The sequence below is a fragment of the Crocodylus siamensis genome, chromosome 8 (genome assembly GCF_052110815.1).
Source record: "Crocodylus siamensis isolate JL-2025a chromosome 8, ASM5211081v1, whole genome shotgun sequence".
Lineage (NCBI taxonomy): Eukaryota > Metazoa > Chordata > Crocodylia > Crocodylidae > Crocodylus > Crocodylus siamensis.
This window is the reverse complement of record NC_143402.1, coordinates 10,694,398-10,712,907: the sequence shown is the minus strand read 5'-3', so window position 1 is coordinate 10,712,907 and position 18,510 is coordinate 10,694,398. Positions and strand designations below refer to the sequence as shown.

Genomic DNA, 18,510 nt, shown 5'->3' with positions numbered 1-18,510 from the left:
GCTTGTCCAGGTCAGCCTGGATCACCCGCCTATCTTCTGGCGTGGATGCTTTGCCCCAAAGTTTGGTGTCATCGGCGAACTTGGCCAGTCCACTCCTGACTCCAATGTCCACATCATTAATGAAGATGTTGAACAGGATGGTCCAAGGACAGAGCCTTGAGGGACCCCACTGGTCACAACCCTCTGGGTCCGACCATGGAGCCAATTTCCCAGCCAGCGGATCCTGGTGGAGCCAAGGCCACAACTGGCCAGTTTGGCCAAGAGGTGATCATGGGATACCAGATCAAAAGCTTTTTTGAAGTCAAGATATATGACATCAATCTCTTCTCCCTCGTCCAGGTGATAGGTCACCTGGTCATCGAAGGAAATGAGATTGGTCAAACAAGACCTACCCGCAACACACCTGTGCTGGCTGTCCCTTAGGATGTTAGCCTGGGCCAGTCCCTCAAGGATGGCCTCCTTAATAAACTTTTCTAAGATCTTCCCCAGGATAGAAGTCAGGCTAATGGGCCTGTGGTTAGCTGGATCCACTCTCCTCCGCTGGGAAGTGGCAGGTCCCTCCACTTTAACCAGCAGAGCCCGGGCCAGGCAGAGTAAGGCGTCTGCTCCCAGCTGGCAGAAGGCATGTGAAGATATTCCTCACCTTCAGCTGGCTGCTACAGTCCATCCAGCATCCTTCCCAGAGAGTGGATTAGGTAACGTCACGTTAAAAAGATTGTGAGCCTTTCATAGTTTCATAGTTTCTAGTGTCGGAAGGGACCTGAGCAGATCATCTAGCCCGACCCCCTGCCGTGGCAGGAAAGAGTACTGGGGTCAAACGACCCCGGCAAGGTGTACATCCAACCTCCTCTTAAACACCCCCAGGGTAGGAGCCTGCACCACTTCTCTTGGAAGCTGGTTCCAGACCCTAGCCGCCCTGACCGTGAAGTAGCGCCTCCTGATATCTAACCTAAACCTGCCCTCTGCCAGCTTGTGACCGTTATTCCTGGTCACTCCTGGCGGTGCTCGGGGGAACAGGGACTCCCCCAGTGCCTGCTGATCCCCCCTGACTAGTTTATAACAGGCCACAAGATCCCCCCTCAGCCTTCTCTTGTGGAGGCTGGACAGGTTCAGGTCCCGTTGCCTCTTCTCATAGGGCCTGCCCTGCTGTCCCCTGATCATGCGAGTGGCCTCCTCTGGACCCTCTCCATGCTGTCCACATCCCTCCTGAAGTGCGGCGCCCAGACCTGGACGCAGTCCTCCAGCTGCGGCCTGACCAGTGCTGCATAGAGGGGGAGGATCACCTCCTTGGACCTGCTCGAGATGCATCTGTGGATGCACAACAAGGTGCGGTTGGCCTTCCTGACTGCCTCCCCACACTGCCGGCCCATGTTCATCTTGGAGTCAATGATGACCCCCAGATCCCTTTCTGCCTCTGTGCTGACAAGAGGGGAGTTCCCTAACCTGTAGGTATGGTGCCGGTTGTTCCTCCTAAGGTGCAGCACCTTGCACTTGTCTGTGTTGAAACCCATCCTATTCTCGTCCGCCCACCTCTGTAACCTGTCGAGGTCTGATTGTAGCCTGTTGCATCCTTCCAGTGTGCCCACGTCCCCCCACATCTTAGTGTCATCAGCAAATTTGAACAGGGTGCTTTTTACCCCCTCATCCAAATCGCTGATGAAGATGTTGAACAGTGCGGGCCCGAGGACCGAGCCCTGGGGGACCCCACTGCCCACGTCCCTCCAGGTTGAGAAGGACCCATCCACTACCACCCTCTGGGTGCGGCCCTCTGGCCAGTTGGCGACCCATTTGATTGTGTGGGTGTCGACACCACAGCCCCCCAGTTTCTTAATGAGAATGGGGTGAGAGAGTGTCAAAAGCCTTCCGGAAGTCCAGGAAGACTCTGTCCACTGCTACCCCTGCATCTAATGATCTGGTGATCTGATCGTAAAAGGCCACCAGGTTGGTCTGACAGGACCTGCCACTGATGAACCCGTGGTGGTTGCCCCTAAGCATGCAGTCCCCGGCTGGCCCCTCCTGGATGTGTGCCATCTATGGTCGGTGTGTAGAGATGTGCCAGAGCATCCCTGTGTATGACATCAGGCTTTGCAGACTGAGTATTGTTATTTGGACCCCAGCATGTCCATGCGGCTCCTCTCGGCGTTCGTTGCTTCCATTGACTTCAGTGGGGCCCGGGTGCCGCTGCCTGCTGTGGCACTGTGTCCTGGTTAAGATCTGGAGGGAGGATGCAAACTGAGTGGGGCCCTGCTGGAGCTTGGTGAACTTGGAGACTGCGTTTCATGGAGAGATGATGGGAGCTGAGGATTGAGGATGGTCTTTATTGAAAATAAGCAGCTCTCTGTCCTGCAGGCATCACGGTTCCTCTTCAGCCTGCAGCTGCACGCAGGCTCTCGCAGCATGAAAAACATCGGCATGAACATGGCATGCCTGTTGTCCCCTCGTTGCCCCCTTGTCTCAGGCCGGGCTTCCCATCCAGGCTGCGGAGGAGCTCCACACCATAACCTCCCCTTTTCTGTTGCTCCCCCCACAGGGTATTGCTGGTGGGAGCAACAGGCTTTTTACCTTTCGAACTCCGGAGAGCGCTGGGTGTTTTCCTTGCAAGCGCTAATTCCTGTCAGCCGGCCGGGTGGGAATGAAGCTGCTTGACTTGCACTGAGCCTTTTCCGTGCGAACCTGCCTTTGGCAGCAAGAGGAGCGAGCCTCTTACACACCCTCTGGAACCTCGCTCTCCCGCCTGGCCTCGCGCTTTGCTGTTATAACTGCAGCGAGTCGTCGGTGTGACCAGGCTGGTGCTTTCTACATTTACAAAGAGCTGCTTGGCTTATGGGCTTCCCACCCAGTTACAAGACCAGGTGAGGGTGTGGCAAGCCACCCAGCCCTTGTATCCACACACCAACCGCTGGGAAGTGGCAGGTCCCTCCACTTTGACCAGCAGAGCCCGGGCCAGGCGGAGTAAGGCGTCTGCTCCCAGCTGGCAGAAGGCATGTGAAGATATTCCTCACCTCCAGCTGGCTGCTACAGTCCATCCAGCAGCCTTCCCAGAGTGCATCTCGTGCCCTGGCAGCACAGAGGGGCCGTCTGGAGCTGCCAGAAGCACGCTGACGGTTTGTGATCCAGAGCTGGGCCGTGGTGGTGGCCGTCTGGCAGCCCAGGCAGCTCTCTGCAGCCACAGCCTTCTCTGTCTTTGCAGGCGCTCGAGGGGAGTTAATGGTGCCAGGTATTGTGTAGTAGTATATCGCCATCCAGAGAGACCTGGCTACCTGACCGTTCCTCTGCTCTGGTGGGAAAGTGCCATTTCCCATGCGTGTCGACTTCAGCGGGGCCAGGAGTTCACTGTTTGTCCTTCAGGGTTCCTGAATCGAATCGGGGTTTGTTTTTTTTCTGATCATTTTACTCCTCAAGGAAGAAATTTGCAGCCTAGCAACTAGTTAATAGTGCAGATCATGAGCTTGATCCCTGCCAACAATGACAGTGGCCATCTGCTTGCTACCAGTAGAATTCCTCGCAGAGGGGCACGCTGTGCCCGGCTGTAAGTGCTTCCAGCACCAAGCCCTGTTTTCTGGATTACGTGTAAATGGGGAAGGTGACAAATGCCAACAGGAACAGCAGAGCAGGGCAGTGCAGGTAATCAGTTACCATGGCACAATGCACAGTGGTTTTATACAAATGGATCAATAATCAGTCTGTCCCAGATGGCTCGTATTAACACAAAAGATTGTTGATCTAGTACAGGCACGGGCAGTTGCACTGTTTCTCACAGTCATTTCTGCAAGTGTCACAGTCACAGTGAAGGGGATGCATTTATCAGCGCAGGCGCGCAGGCATTCTGCGTTAGATACCTGTCCTCAGTCTCAGCAGGCCAGCACATTTCCCGCAGTGCCCTGCCAGTGAGAATTTGGGCTGAACTCCTGTAATAACTCTTGCTTGGATTTTTACGATGTCAGAACAGAGCTCTTCGGAGTCCCATGTTGCATCCTCCCTTGCATCTTGGGGTAACTTATGTGCCTGAGGTGTCAAAATAGTCGATTCTAATTGTTGCCTGGGGCTGGGGTTCCAAACCTCCGGCCACGGCCTGGTACCGGCTGCGAAGGGTTGGCGGCCGGACCAGAAGTGACCGTGGACCAGCAGCGACTGGCATCCTGCAGATGGGCAGCCAACCCCTTTTTTATACTGAGTATATGTGCTGCCGATCTGCAGTATGCCGGTCCACAGTTTGCCAGTCCTCAGCATAAAAAGGTTGGGAACCCTTGGCCTGTGGGACCTACTTCAGAGAAAGAGCTTGCCTTGCTCAAAGTATCTGGCTTTGTCCCCTTAACCGTCTGGAGGGGTTGATTTGTCATTTCCTTGTCTCGCATACCATCCCTAGAGCATTAAGAACCTCCCACGTGATGACCTAGATCTGGCTTTAAAATCGAAAACTTTGCCAGGGATTCTTACAACAAATAGTGCATTTGGTCCAAAATGTATTTCAAATACAGAGCCCACAGGAATTGTGTAAAGATGACTAGAGTTAAATGGCACCCAAATCTTTACAATACAGGGATTCATCTGTTCTTGGGGGAGAGAGAAAACTAATATCCTGTGGGAGAAGCTGTAACTCCATGGGGTTATTGTAAGAAAATAACTGAGCAGGAGATATGTTGATATGTACCAAAGCTCTGCACTGAATTGAGTCAGCCTGTCAGTCCTGAATCAATTCACGTGCAATTTACAGTTTGAGGCTTGTAGGATATAATAATCAAAGTGTTTTAATAAATAAAATATTAAAAATAAAACAAAATTAGTGGCAGGCTGCCAGCTGTTTTCAGCTCTGGTTATTTTATTGTTATGTGTATTGGGCTAGCATTTAGCCCCAAATTCTACTGGGGTCTCACAGATGCTGAGTAGTTATTGCTCTTTATTACATTGGCAATCAAGATTGCCAGGTCTTCAGCTTTTTCAGAGCCACAAAGGCTAGAAACCCCCCCAGCCCTAGTATTCAAAGAGCTGTTATATTAGTTTGGGATATGATCTCTCTTCCCCCCTCTCCCCCCTTATCCTTGTACTGATACAAACCTTAGCCTGGACGCAGCCCAGCTGATGCCAGGGTGTGCTGTAGGAACTTATTGCAGTTCTTGCATGGGAATAGCTTCTAGATGTATGGCTTTGTCAACACTAAAGGTGTGGGTTGTTAAAGCCCAATAAAGGTGTACCAATGGCCGTAAGTTATAGTTAAGGCTGTACAATGTTTGTATGCAGACAGGCCTTACTTAGCACCAGCACAAATGGTTAAAGAGCAGAAGGGGTGCTCCAGCTTGGAGTTTTTGCAGCAGTTGTTTCTTTTGGCTTTAAAGCTCCAGCAATCTGGTGCTAATTAGGGAATCAAGTTCCTTGAATCTTATTCATAAAGAATTCACTTTTGCTTATTCATTCTAAGAAATATGCAGCGCTGTGTTTGCCAGACACTGGGAGTATAATTTGTGCCCAGAAACACAGCTCGAGTCTCACAGTAACTCAGTTATAAATGAGATGTATTTTGAGGAATATTTTGCTCCAAGATGTATACCCAGAATTACACTGAAGGCAGCACATTAATCAGCAGACTGTCTACATACCTGGGACAGCATGACAGTGGCTTGAAACCAGCTTGGGAGGTGGAGTTTATTTTTCCTGATTTATTTTGGCAACTAGACTAGGTTGCTTCTATTAACTTCAGGAAAACTTCAGCTGAAAGCTTCTTCCTTGGAGGCGGAGGGAGGTGTGGGTGCAGGGCTCATGAAGCAAAGATGCAGCCAAAAAAATCCCCCTTAAAATGAGGTTCATGTTTTGTGATTTTTGAGTTTTAGCCTCAAACAGTGGGCAAGTTTCAAGGTTGAAGCCAATGAGTAAATGAACAGGGTGGAGATACTGTCATTCTGCTCCAAAGCCCAGCCATTGATGGTGATGTCTTCAGGGCTGCCTCTTCCTTCTGCGTAGCGACCCGCTCATTGCCACGAAACTGCAGCACTCGCCCGTGCTGCCTGTGGCCTCAAGCTGGATGGCAGAAGGATTTCTGATCGAATCCTCCCTGCCAGGGCGCGTGTGGTGTGTGTAGCTGTGCAGATATATGGCAAGGTCTCTTTTCTGTCTGCTGTACAATTACATGGTTTTTCTTGAAGAGATACTTTAGTTCTGGACTCGATACAGGAATTTTTAGGTGAATTTCTATGGTCATGTTATACAAGAGGTCAGACTAGCTCGGTGGTTCTCGAATATTTTTGGTTTGTTTGTTATATCGCTCTGAATTCAGGTTATGGTTAGTCAAGAAAAATGATATCATGTGTCACTACACCCATACTGGTGTCTCCAAAAACCTGGGAGAGAGTGGGGCGTTGTTCTTTAGTTTTTCTTTATCTCCCCTTCCTTCCTTTCTGTGTTTCGTCTTTTCTTTCTTATGCTTTCCCATTCCTTCCTTTCATGTACTGTCAACTGTCAAAGTTCGCTGCCTGTATGTGTGCAGGGACACTGGACTGGCTCTTTTGAGAAGCTCCTTCTATCCTTTATAATCTCAGTATGGAGTTTGCCTGCCAGTCTGCAGAGGCGGCAGTCCTGTGAGTCGAGTGAGGATGAGTAATGCACCAGGGGAGCGTGTGCCCTCTCTGTCTGTCTGCAGCTGAGTGCCATAGAAATGCTTAGACAGATGGACAGACAGCCTTTCTGTCATCGTTTCACTGATATGCAATACATCTCCTAAGGTGTTGGGAGGATGCAATACATGCAACACGATATGCAATACATCCATAGGTATTGGGAAGATGCAATACCTCTCCCAAGGGTTGGCAAGGATAAAGTGCCCATTTGCCCTTCGCTGGCAGCAAAACCCAGCTCGGATCTTTTCCTTGGGCTTTGTCTTTTCTTCATGTCCATCAGGTTGCTTCAGAGGTAACTGGATCAGGCTAAAAGGATGGCTGACAGTTCTTAGACCATTAGACCAGGGTGACCTTAAAAACAGCTAACCTCCTCCCACCTTGCAGGAACGCGCAAGCTACAGGCCATCATGACAGTGAGTTTTAATCTGTATCTGCAGGCCCGTGGGAGTGACTGTGACCTCAGAGAGTTGTTTAAATCCAATTGGAGTTGACTTACTGAGTGGGAAATTAGCCAGGCCAGAACCTGGGGGATTTGTTCATGCGGGGGGATGAAAGGTATGTAGGAGGGAAAGGCAGCCGTTGGGTAATCCCTGTGACTAAAAATACCTGCCTGCAGTCACGGTAGCAGTGCGCTCCCTGGGATTCATGAGAAGGGAAGAGCTGGAGGTGGATAGCTGGCTTTCTGCCTCTGAATTATGTCAGCATGAACAAGGCTGGCCGATTCTCCCGCTGTTCCCCAGAGAAGGGCTGGCATTTGCTTTGGTTTGGTTTGAGGTTGAAGTTTCCCATTGTAGGGTCCTCCAGCCCTCTGCCTGGACCTACGGAGAGCTATGGTGCAAAGGAGAAGCTGACCCCCTGCATGGTCTTGCTTTTGGGGAATAAATGCTAAGGACAGCAAGGGCTCAAAAATACATGCTCTGGCATGGGAAACAGCTCTCTTTTTCCTAAGCATGATGAAGGTTAATGAGAAACATGCACTTTTGTTGCAGCTCTGTAAACCACTTCCATTCAGGTCACAAACAGGGCAGCTTACCTCAAGCCCGTGCTCTGATTCTCATGCCACACACCCAGGATGAGGCGACGAGGCAATGCTCCTGATCTGTCCTTCAGCATGGTCCTGCTCCTTCAAGGCTCTCCTAAGAGTGCACTTCAAGCCGAAGTTGGATCGCTGCATAACAGATGCCATGACTTTTTTAATTCCCAAGTGGAGGGATTTGGGGGGAATGGAAGATTCAGATTATTCTTCACCAGAAACCAACAGGGAGGTTATATTTTTAGCTTTGTTAGCATCTGTTGGGGTCTGGCTGTTCTCTGAGAAACAGTGGTGGAAGCGGCACTCTAATGGTGAGGTCTGCTACTTGTGAATGTCTTCAGTGTCACAGATGGATTTGAGACCACTTTCTTCACACCATCTATGCAGAACTAATGCAAGGTAGGACGCTCACACCGCCTCAGCAAAATGGTCAGCTATATTGCAGTGACAGCACCAAGAAGTGTCCTGTTACCTGGCTGGACTCTCAGTGGAGAGCATTGCAGAGTCTGTCTTGGCAATACAGAGGCTCAGAAGAGACCCTGCTCAGTTTTCAGCTTCCTCGGGCACTTGAGACCTGGAAGTTACTGGGACAGAACAGGCATGGGGGCTCTCCATGTTGTTCGTGCAAAGAGCAGCTTCAGACTGCATCTTGGTGCCCTTACTCATGTGGAACGCCACTCACACCGTAAAATATTCCTCCACTAGCACCCATGGGACCCTCACCAAGGTCGGAACAAGAGAGGGAGGTTTAAAGAACAAAACTATATGGGAACTGGCCCAGCTGATGGATGATGGGACCCTGGTGAACAAGGCTGCTATAATTTGCATTTGAATTTCATCCAGAAGCTAAGTGTAAGGCCTTTTTTCCAAGGATTACAAATAGTAGAGGAATACCAGCCATCAGGACATCTGGGTAAGCAGCAAGATGATATTTAATATCAATAAAACCCTCTCCCGGGACGAACAAGGGGTTGGAATTCCTTCCAGCCTCAGACAGTGCTTAAGTCCCAGCCCTGAAGAGATCTCCAGAGCAAGGCGCTGGTCCGCCCCATCTGCCGCTGCCACAGTTCAGACTTCAGCGAGGTTTCCCTGAGCAGGGCCCACAACTACTGAGCGCTTCTACCTGCTGTCTGTGTTCAAGAGGCTTTTTCTATACCAAGGTTTCCTGCTACGTGCCCTTGCCCACTGCACCACACTCTGCCCTTGCAGCAAGCGTATGTGTAACACTAATGGAAAGCAGCTGCTCGGCTGAATTGTAGTCTCTCTTTTTTCAGTGTAACTGGAGGAAATGCCTTTCATACAGTCACATGGGCTTGGTCTGTAATTGTGCGAGAAGGCAAAGGGGGGAGGGCAGGATGAGAGAAGAGCATTTGCAAGCTACTGGTGAAAAGGGGGTGGAAACACGCTGCGTGCTCACTGTGCTGGACCTCGGGGAAGCCGCAGCTCTTTGTGGAAGCACGGCTACATTCTCCATCCATCAGTCCTTTCTGCTCCCCGGCTAAGCCACTGGGGAATCGTGTGCAATGCAGCCACCAGTGTCAATACAGCTGTGTGGGCATCCTTGAGCTAGCATTAATCCAGCCAGTGTGGGTGGGTAACGCTGCAGAGCTTTTATGACTGTGGGCTTCAGCCCGGGCTGGTCCCACGACCTCAGCACACAGCCCCAGGACTGATACTTTCTGGAGCCCACACTGTCGTGGTGACACTGCTCCTAGAGCCCGCTGTAGAAAGATTAGACTGACTCGGTTATGCGCTGTATCACACCTCCGACTGTGGTACACACACAGCCTTAGCTTGCCACACCGCCACTGGCAGGCTAAACTGGGGTTGGCCACACCCCAGTACAGAAACCTTAGCACGGACTTGCCCAGATGTCCCCTGTCTATAGGGAGAGTGTGACAGAGCCAGCTTACATGTGACCGGAGCTGTTAGCTGTGGCCCAAATGTGGGGAGGACTTTGCTCAATATTCTGGGCTGAATTTTCACCTGTTGTATGTTGGCCTGGACTTCTGGACCTTATTGATGCTTTTTACCGATGGACACCCGCTTAGATGCTGGTTAAACACTTTCTACACAGCCATGTCTGCTCTTCAAAGCACCACTAGAAAACCTTCATTGGAAAGATGGGAGGAAACAGAAGAACGAAATCTGTTGTTTTGTTCTTCCCCGTCTTAACTTCCTGTCCTAAAAGGATGGCATCAACAGAGGCTTCCAGCAACTGCACTGGGAGACTCAAGGGCATTGCAGGACCCCACATGACTTCTTTGAAGGCTGGACCCGATGCTCTCACGAGGTCCCTTCCAGCCCTAACATCTACGAAATCTATGACACTGAGAAATTTGGGGGCAGTTTGGTGGGGATGCATTTAAATCCAGCAAGGAGGTAGCAGGGTGCTGACTTCATTGGTTGGAGAGCAGACACGCTGAGAAAACTGCCCGTGAAGACCCTTTCACAAGCTGAGCAGCAGGAAATGTCAGGCTGCTATCACTGAGCAGCAGACATTTCTTATGCTACAGGAGCTGAACTGCAAAGTCAGGATCAGGACAAAGCAGCACTTCCTGTCTTAGCTTCTCTATGGGGTGAAAGACCAAAACAAGCAAATAAAGAGCACCCCCATTCAAAGGAGAAGGCAGCAGGCTGCAAGAGCTGCTCTTCGCATTGTCACCTTGTCCTTGAGCTTCCAATGTATTTAGCTCCCTCTTTTGCCTCTTAGCCTCGGTTTGTTGTATACACCTTGGGACAGAAATTATCTAGCCAAGGCAATGCAGCATTGGGTTGGGGACTCGGGAAAGATTGGTGCAATGCACTGCTCTGCTACTGGATCACCGGGAGACCTCGGGTACAGTGCACCTTCCACCTGAGCCTCAACTTCACCATTTGTAAATGAGGGGTAATGACACTAAAGCACCATCAGAGCTAGGAGCAAAAAATCCTGTAATGTACAGGGCCCAGCATGATGCAGCCCTGATCCCCAGTGCTGGTCTCTGCACACTACCACAATAATAAAAAAAATATAATAATTTAGCATAACTAGTTCACATGTCTGTCATGTCTGAGTGTTCAAGTCTCTCCTATGATGTAGATTCCAGTTAAAACAGTCGGAAGTATCATTGCTTCATAGGCCCAGGAAAGAGAGGCCAGAGATATTTCATTATAACGCATTATAATACTACTATTAGCATAAGCATCATGGGGATAATGGATGGATGCAAACAATAGTGACCTGAAACCAGCTTTGAGGTATGTCACCTTAAGGGTGGGGATCTTCTCCACAAACTACTCAGTCATTCTCCCATTCGAGGGTTACAGAATAGTGTTGGGGGAGGGACAGGAAAAAGCACTTCATGTAGATTTAATTTTCCTGGACACGTTTGATTTTCCAGGATTTAATACAGATGTTTAGCAGCCCAGGAATTCACAGTGCCCCGAGGGAAAGAGATGCTGGCAGAAGTTTTCAGAGGGTTAGCTGTGTCATAAAAATTTGTTCTGAGCCTGGAACTAAGGCCAGCCATTTTGAGGTTATAAAGCTGCAAAAGTGAGGTAGGCTTTATGGTTTCAGATGCTGCTTTTGGCAGGGAAGTTGGGAAATCACCCTTCATTTAAAGCCCCAGAAGCTGGTTAGTGGCAATATTCGCTGTATGTACTCTGCTTCTGGGTTGAAACTCAAGGTGGCCCACCATGTTGAAAGCCCCAACTCACACTGACTTTGGCTTTAAGCCATTCCAAAAACCAGACCCTAGTGAGATTGGCAATTTTGGCCGCAGCTCTACCAGGCTGCCTCTAGCAGCTGGTACACTTCATGATGCCTTTTATGGAGCTCTCAGCAACAGAGATGACCCTTTTGCTACTGTCATCATTGCCTCTTCTCTACTACTGTACTGTCTCTTTGGTCCCCTTCATAGCCTCATTTGAGCAAGGCCCATAAACATGTGTCATCTCATTAAGGACAGTGAAGATTATCAGTGTTCAAAGTTATGCCTGTGCTAAAGCAGAGCCTATACACTTAATAATTTTCCCCAATACACACACATTTGCTTGGCTGTCAGTAGGACCAATCCCTGAAGAAAGGCTCTTAGATGTGGTACATCTCAGGTTCATGGTCACTTGAAGATGTATACATCCCTCTCTCCCAGTTATGAGCCTCAGCATCTTTGATGTTGTTCCAGTCCTGAAGCTCATGTGTGACACTATTCATTTATATTTTTTAGTGAGTGTGACTGACAGTTTTCACCAGTGCTGATGGAGCAGTGGACAGACACGTAAGAACCGATTTTCCAGCCCCAAGAGTCTTGCAGTCAGCTTGGGATGGGACTGAAATAGGAGGGAACACTTGACCCACTGTTAGAGATCAGATGTGTATAGAAGGTGTCATCATCAAGAATGCAAGGCCGACACCAGGAAAAGAGGCTGATGGGAGAGATGGCAGGGTATGAAATACTATTAGGAGAAGAAGAGAAAAGTAAGGGCAGCATTTGATAGGGCATGAGCAGCAGGGAGGGAATTAGAGAGAAGAATCAGCAGACAATTTGGATTTTTTTTTAAGGAGAGGAGGTCCTGCCTGTGCAGTACCAGCCTTTGAAATGAACCCTGCCTGTTTCCTTCTGTGGTTTGTTTTGCAAGTGGAGAGTACGTGGGCATGTCATTCTAATCCTCAAAGGGAATTACAAGACACCTTTCATAGATCAGCCTACGAACTTCACTTCATAAATCTGCTGGATTTAAAAAATCATGGACTAAATATAGACATTGGATTTATGGCACATTACATCCTGCCTGTAGCTGACCAGCTACATTCCTTCACATATTTCCCTCCTTCCCCCATCCCCATCTCTACCCATTGTCTCCCAAACTACCACTCATTGGCATTTTCACAGACCTGCATGTTGAAAATTAGCTTCCTTTCTACCTTGGAGGACAAATAACACCAGCAATCTCCCTATGCCAAAAGCTTGCAAAGAACATTTTGTCCAACTATTTAGTTGGTTTAATAAAAGATATCACATCTACCCAAAGAAACTTGCTTGCTATGGGTGTGTAATGTACCCTGAACAGGAGTGCTCTGAGCACAAGAGCTCAGTCCTATGACTGCTTTCCATTGTGGCCCAGAGCAAACCAACTGAGTATCCACTGCTAAAAGGGTGCTAAAGGATATTTGCATCACAGTGGTAGGATTGAAGACCCATTAATTCCTTTAAAGCTCTATGTAAAGACTTTAATGCAAGAACTGAGCAGCACTCTGAACTCTGGAGTGGCGCCATTAGGAAAGAGAGGGTAGCAAAAATCAACTCCAGTGGTATCCTCCTCCTCAGCAAATGCTCAGAGTATAACTTGCTCATCACGAATACCATCTTCAGACGGGGTGACAAATTTAAGACCACTTGGAAACATCCATGCTAAAATTACTGGCACCTTCTTGACCATATTATTGTCAGAACCTGAGGTCGTACTGGTGTCCATATCACACAAGTCCTGAGAGGTGATGGTCCAGATGACTGCTGGGTGGACCACCATTCAGTCAGACCAATCAACCAAAAGAAATGCAGAAGAGATTTAACATCAAGGCACTCCAAAACTAAGATAGATGTGAAGCTTTTCAGCAATGCTGTACTGAAAGGCTTTCTAACCTACCTAATGGCATCAAGGACATCCAGGCACACTGGGAAGAACTTAAGAACATTATTCACAAGGCATGTGCTGAATCAATTGGATACCTCACTTACCGTTGCCAAGATTGGTTTGATGAGGGCAGTGAGGAAAGCCTAGCATTTATCCATCAGAAGAGAGCCACGTTCTGCGGTTTGCAAAATGACCCCTCCTACCAGCAAAAATGAAAGGTTTACCACTGGCTCAAAGCTGTAGTTCAGAGGAGGCTGTGGGACATCAAGAACCAGTGGTGGCAAATGAAGGCCGTGAAGATCCAGACTTTTGCTGACTAACGTAACATGAGAAGCTTCTTTCAAGCAATAAAAGCCATCTACAGGCCATGTTCCAATGGCCCAACCCCCCTGCAATCCCAGGACGCCCCCGCCCCTTTAAACAGACGGTATATCCATCAAGCAATGCTGGAAGGAGCACTTCAAGTCTCTACTGAACTGAATCTGAAGTCTCAGCTGAGTCGGTCCGTCAACACCCAGTAATAGAACCTCTTGCTGATTGCCCCATCCTGCAGGGAAGTCTGGCGGGCCATTACTCAGACCAAGAACAACAAGCTGCCAGGCCCGGGCGGCATTCCCGCAGAGGTCTTCAAAGCTGGTAGAACAGCACTAGTGCAAAAATTGCACCAACTTCTCATCAAAATGTGGGTCAACGAGGAAGTTCCAGCTGACTTAAAGAATGCCAACATTGTGACCATTTTCAAGAAAGAGGACAAATCAGTGTGTGGGAGCTACTGAGACATTGCCTTCCTCTCTGTTTCCAGGAAGAGAGGTTCTTCTTACTTGCATCCTTCTGAATCGCCTCCTTCCCCTTGCCAAAGATGTCCTTGTGTGGCTTTAGACCATCTTGGGGTAGATCCCAGTGTGGCTTTAGACCATCTTGGGGTACCACTGACATGATTTTTGTTGCATCCAGGAGAAGCACAGAGAACACCACCAGGAGCTGCTTATGGCATTCATTTACCTAACCCAGACCTTCGACTCCATCAAATGTGACGTCTTATGGAAGGTGCTGGCTAGGTTTGGTTGTCTACTGAAGTTCATCAGTGTCCTTAGGCTGCTCCATGATGGGATGCTGCCACAGTCCTTTGCAACAGATCAGAGACAGACCTGTTAACCATCTGTACCGGTGTCAAGCAGAGCCCCAACCCTTTTTTCCATCGATCTTGCTGTGATTTTGATTCTCACCTGTGACTGCCTTCCTCCCGGAAATGGGGTTGAGTATCAAATGGATGGTCAGCTTTTCAACCTGCAGCACTTTCACAGCAAAACAAAATTTACTAAGACTGGCATCACTGACCCTCAGTACGCTGACGACTATGTTATCTGCAGTCCACCCTTGACTTTTTTTCTCAGGTGTCTATCATAGCCTGGGACTCTGCCTTAATGCTGGGAAGATGGAAGTGCTCCATCAGCTTGCCCCAGCACAAGTTGCACCCCCTCTCCTTCCACAAATTACCACTGGTAGAGAACCCCTGGAAAATGTTGAGCATTTCCCATACTTTGGCAGCCACCTCTCCCAGCCAGTCAGCTTTGATGCAGAAATCGAACATAGGATTCACTGTGCCAGTGTATCCATTAGAAAGCTTCTTCACTGTCTTTGCTAACTGCAATCTGCAGATGGAAACTAAGAACCTGGTCTACGCTGCAGAGGTGACATCCTCTCTGCAGCTAACATAACCAGCATTGAGGCAAAGATCATGAAACGTCGACTCTGCTGGCCACTGTGTATGGATGGCTGACACTTGTCTCTCAAAGCAAGTCCTCTTCTCTCAATTTAGTCATGGTAAGAGGACCCACAGAGGACAGAGGAAGTGCTACAAGGGCACCCTGAAAGTATACCCTTAAGGGTGGCATTGCCTGTACCAAAGGGCGGCATCAACACTATAAATTGAGAAGTGTTGGCTGGTAACAGGTCTCAATGGCGCTGCACTGGGCATCAAGCTACAGCCCACTTCAAAGAGAATTGTCTTGCTCAGGAAGCCGAGAAATGGCAGAGGAGGAAGGAAAGTGCACAGCATCCTGGAAAATAGTTGTGCCCCTCCCCATGGCACCACTTGTCATATCTCTGAAAAAACTTACAGAGCATGAACTGGACTCCTCAGCCACCTTAAAACTCACCAGTAATCTCCCCCTTGGCAAACATCATCCTTGTATTGAGGGATAGCCAATGGTGTAAGGTTTTGCTACTCTGACACACGTTGGAGGTATCAATGGGAACTCCATAGGGGAGGATGACAGAGCAGAAATCAACCACTGCTGAATTTTACAAACTTACTGCAAGTGTCTGGGTGAATTGCAAGGCAGCTCCTGCTGACGGCTTTGGGAATGAAAAGTCTCAGAGCTCTGTTGGGTTAAAATACCTCCCCACTGCAGCCCTGCCCTCCAAACTCCAGCCGCAGATTGCAACCAGTACAACTAGTTGCGGGCTCATGCATGCAGCTCTGGGGGAAACCATGCTGCTGTTTGCAGTGGAGGCGAGTCGTTCTTCGTAGGTGTAACCGCTTGGTCCGCAGTCCTGAGCTGATTGTACATAGGAGGGAGAGGAGAACACAGCTCTCCTCCAACTCTGGGCAGGGAGCTTGAATGCTTCCCCTTCTCCCCAGTGGTATGGAGGGGCCAGGTCACCAAGGAGCCATCCTACTGCCATGGTGTAGGCTGTGGATGGTTTCTGAGGGACCTTGAGACAGGTCCTGTACATTCAGTGCACCCCGGGGCCTCTCAGCAAGCCCATACATAGCGGGATGGGGGGGGCCTCTGGGCCCAGCTGGGGAAGGCTCAGTGCCAGGACTGGTGGGTCTTGGCACCACAAGCCAGTGAAGAAACAGGGCATTGTTGAACACCCTTCTTGAAACAACAGAGCGGATGCTAAAGACAAACATGGCTTGCTGAGATAGTCACCACCCCTGCAGAGAAGGCACAGGTCATGCAGCAGCCATCGTGCAGGTGCGAGCCTGAGCCCTTAGTGGCACCTCTGGCTGGCTCTGCCCCTCAGTCCTGGTGAGGGAGGAGGGTTTCTTATTCCCAGCCTCCTCCCGTCCTTGGTGACGACTCGCCCCGTGGTTCTGTTTGCCTGCCGCAGCGCTCCAGAGCGCTCCCGGGAGCAGACTCCACGTTGCTCCCTGGGACTTGAGCTTCTTGCTGTCCTCAGTGTCACGTGGCTCAGAAAATGTTGGAATTGTGTTGAAAGGGCAGCAGCGGTCAGCGCCCGCAGTGGATGGGGGCGATGCCCTCTCGTTTGCTGGCTTGAGCCTACTGTGCGGGTTGTTCAGAGTCATCACGGCTGCGGGAGCGACTGGAGACGGTGCAAGTGCTGCATCGGTACGCTGGCTGCAGCGCTGTGCCTGTCGGCTCTTGTTTCGCCGTGGGAACAATGAAGGACTGAAGGATCAGTCAGCTCGTGCCTGTGCACTCGCACACATTTCCAGCGGCAGCCTGACACGTTCCCTCTCCACATCACAGAGCGAGGCACCTGCACACCAGCCTACGTCACACGCCGCCTCTGAGAGTGGCTCTCTCTAAAGTACGGGGCATTTAAGCGGAAACTAGGGGACTGTAAACCTGTCTTGAACCAGTCTCTCAAGTGCTGAGTCTGTGAATATATGTCAACAAATATTTTTCTGGCCGAGCTCATTGCTTTTGGCTTTGAATATTTGCTCACTTACAGCTTGGAAAAATCCATTATGGTTCCCCTTTAGTTCCCCATCACTGTTTAATACCCCGGAAATTGATGGCCCTGTGATTTAACGCTGGGAAGTTCTCAGTGGACCATATTCACAGAAACCTCATAGACTCTGGAATGACTCGACCTCTGGAGGCCTTAATCAGCTCTCTTGTAAAACAGGACTGATTGGCTAAAGTTGCTGCCTGCACCCTGTTTTGCACTGGAGCGATGGCCTTATGTTAATTCCATCGGGTGGATTTTTTCATACGTAAATTTAGCCACATAACAGTTGAGATTTATCCAAGGTCTAGTAAGATTCTTAGAGAGGGAATACAAGTCTAAAGTATTACAGAAGCAGGTGAAAACTAAGAAAAGCTACACGGGGAATCAGTCGGCCCTGACTGTTTTAATTCCCAGTGGTTTGAAGCAGGTGTTTTTTACATAAATGGGTCCAGGATCAGGCCTGTTTTGTGGAATAAATTGTGAGAGTTGTGGGCCTGCAAGTTTTATCTATTTTAGTTTATTGAACACTTTCCTGAAGCATCATTTTGAACACATTTTTGTTTGAAAAAAAGGCTAATGTCACAAATGGTAACTGTATAGAAAGTTCAGGGAGAAATGAAAGAAATCTTCTTTAATCCTTGAGAATGTATCCGTGAGATTGCCTATTGATCACCACTTTAATCAGAATACGTAGGAAATGCAGACCTTGCGGAAGAGAGACCTTGATGAGACATAAAAGAAAATGAAGAGAGAAGTTGAAAGGCATAATGCCCCTGTGGGAAATCGTGCCAGCCTAACTGTACATTACCATCCAGTTTTTGTGGTCGTCTAACAATGGTTTGAAGTTGTCCTCAAAAATCTGTATTTAGAGGTTTAATTCAATCCAGGCTTCAATGTAAGCCTTTTCCATTGACTTCTGCAAGCTATGATACTGTGTCTCCATCTCTTTGGGGCTAAACTGTGTTAGTTTTGTTCAGCTGTAAAGTGGGGGTAAAATCCTCGTTTCATGTGACAACTGAGAGCCCTAGCTAATGACTACTGGTAGAGCACTGAGGTAGCGAATTGCTATATGCAGACCTAACTGAAATCAATGGGAGCGGGGTTAGTCTGGGTGCTATGTGTTGATATAGCTGTTATTCCTTGTGGTCTACCACAGCATAGTGAAATGTCACATTCTGCATATGTCAGGGGGGTACTTGATAGCCGTGTTGGTCTGAGACAAGAAGACATACAAAAAACTAGAACTCTTGGTTCCAAAATGATATCTTTTATTAGACTAACTGGGAAAGCGCAAGAAAATTGTCCTTTTCTGTAAGCTTTCAGGATCAATGTCCCTTCACCAGGCTCTGGGAAAAGTATAGATGGTACAAGATGGTAAAAAGTCCCTATAGGTAGGAAATAAACTTCATTTTTGCACAGAGCTGAAGATGGAAGGCTCTTCCTCTGGGTCCATGAGAGTGTCTTTTTGGACCCAGAGGGACAGCCTTCCATCTTCAGCTCCCTTTGTGCAAAAATGAAGTTTATTTCCTACTTACAGGGACTTTTTAC

The 18,510-nt window shown here is 48.9% G+C and overlaps 1 protein-coding gene across 3 annotated transcripts in view; it reads left to right on the top strand.

Moving 5' to 3' along the window:
* The window catches only part of KIAA1210 (KIAA1210 ortholog), a 77,408-nt gene that overhangs the window by 26,596 nt on the left and 32,302 nt on the right, over positions 1-18,510 (top strand). The gene's annotated exons all lie outside the window — the stretch shown is intronic.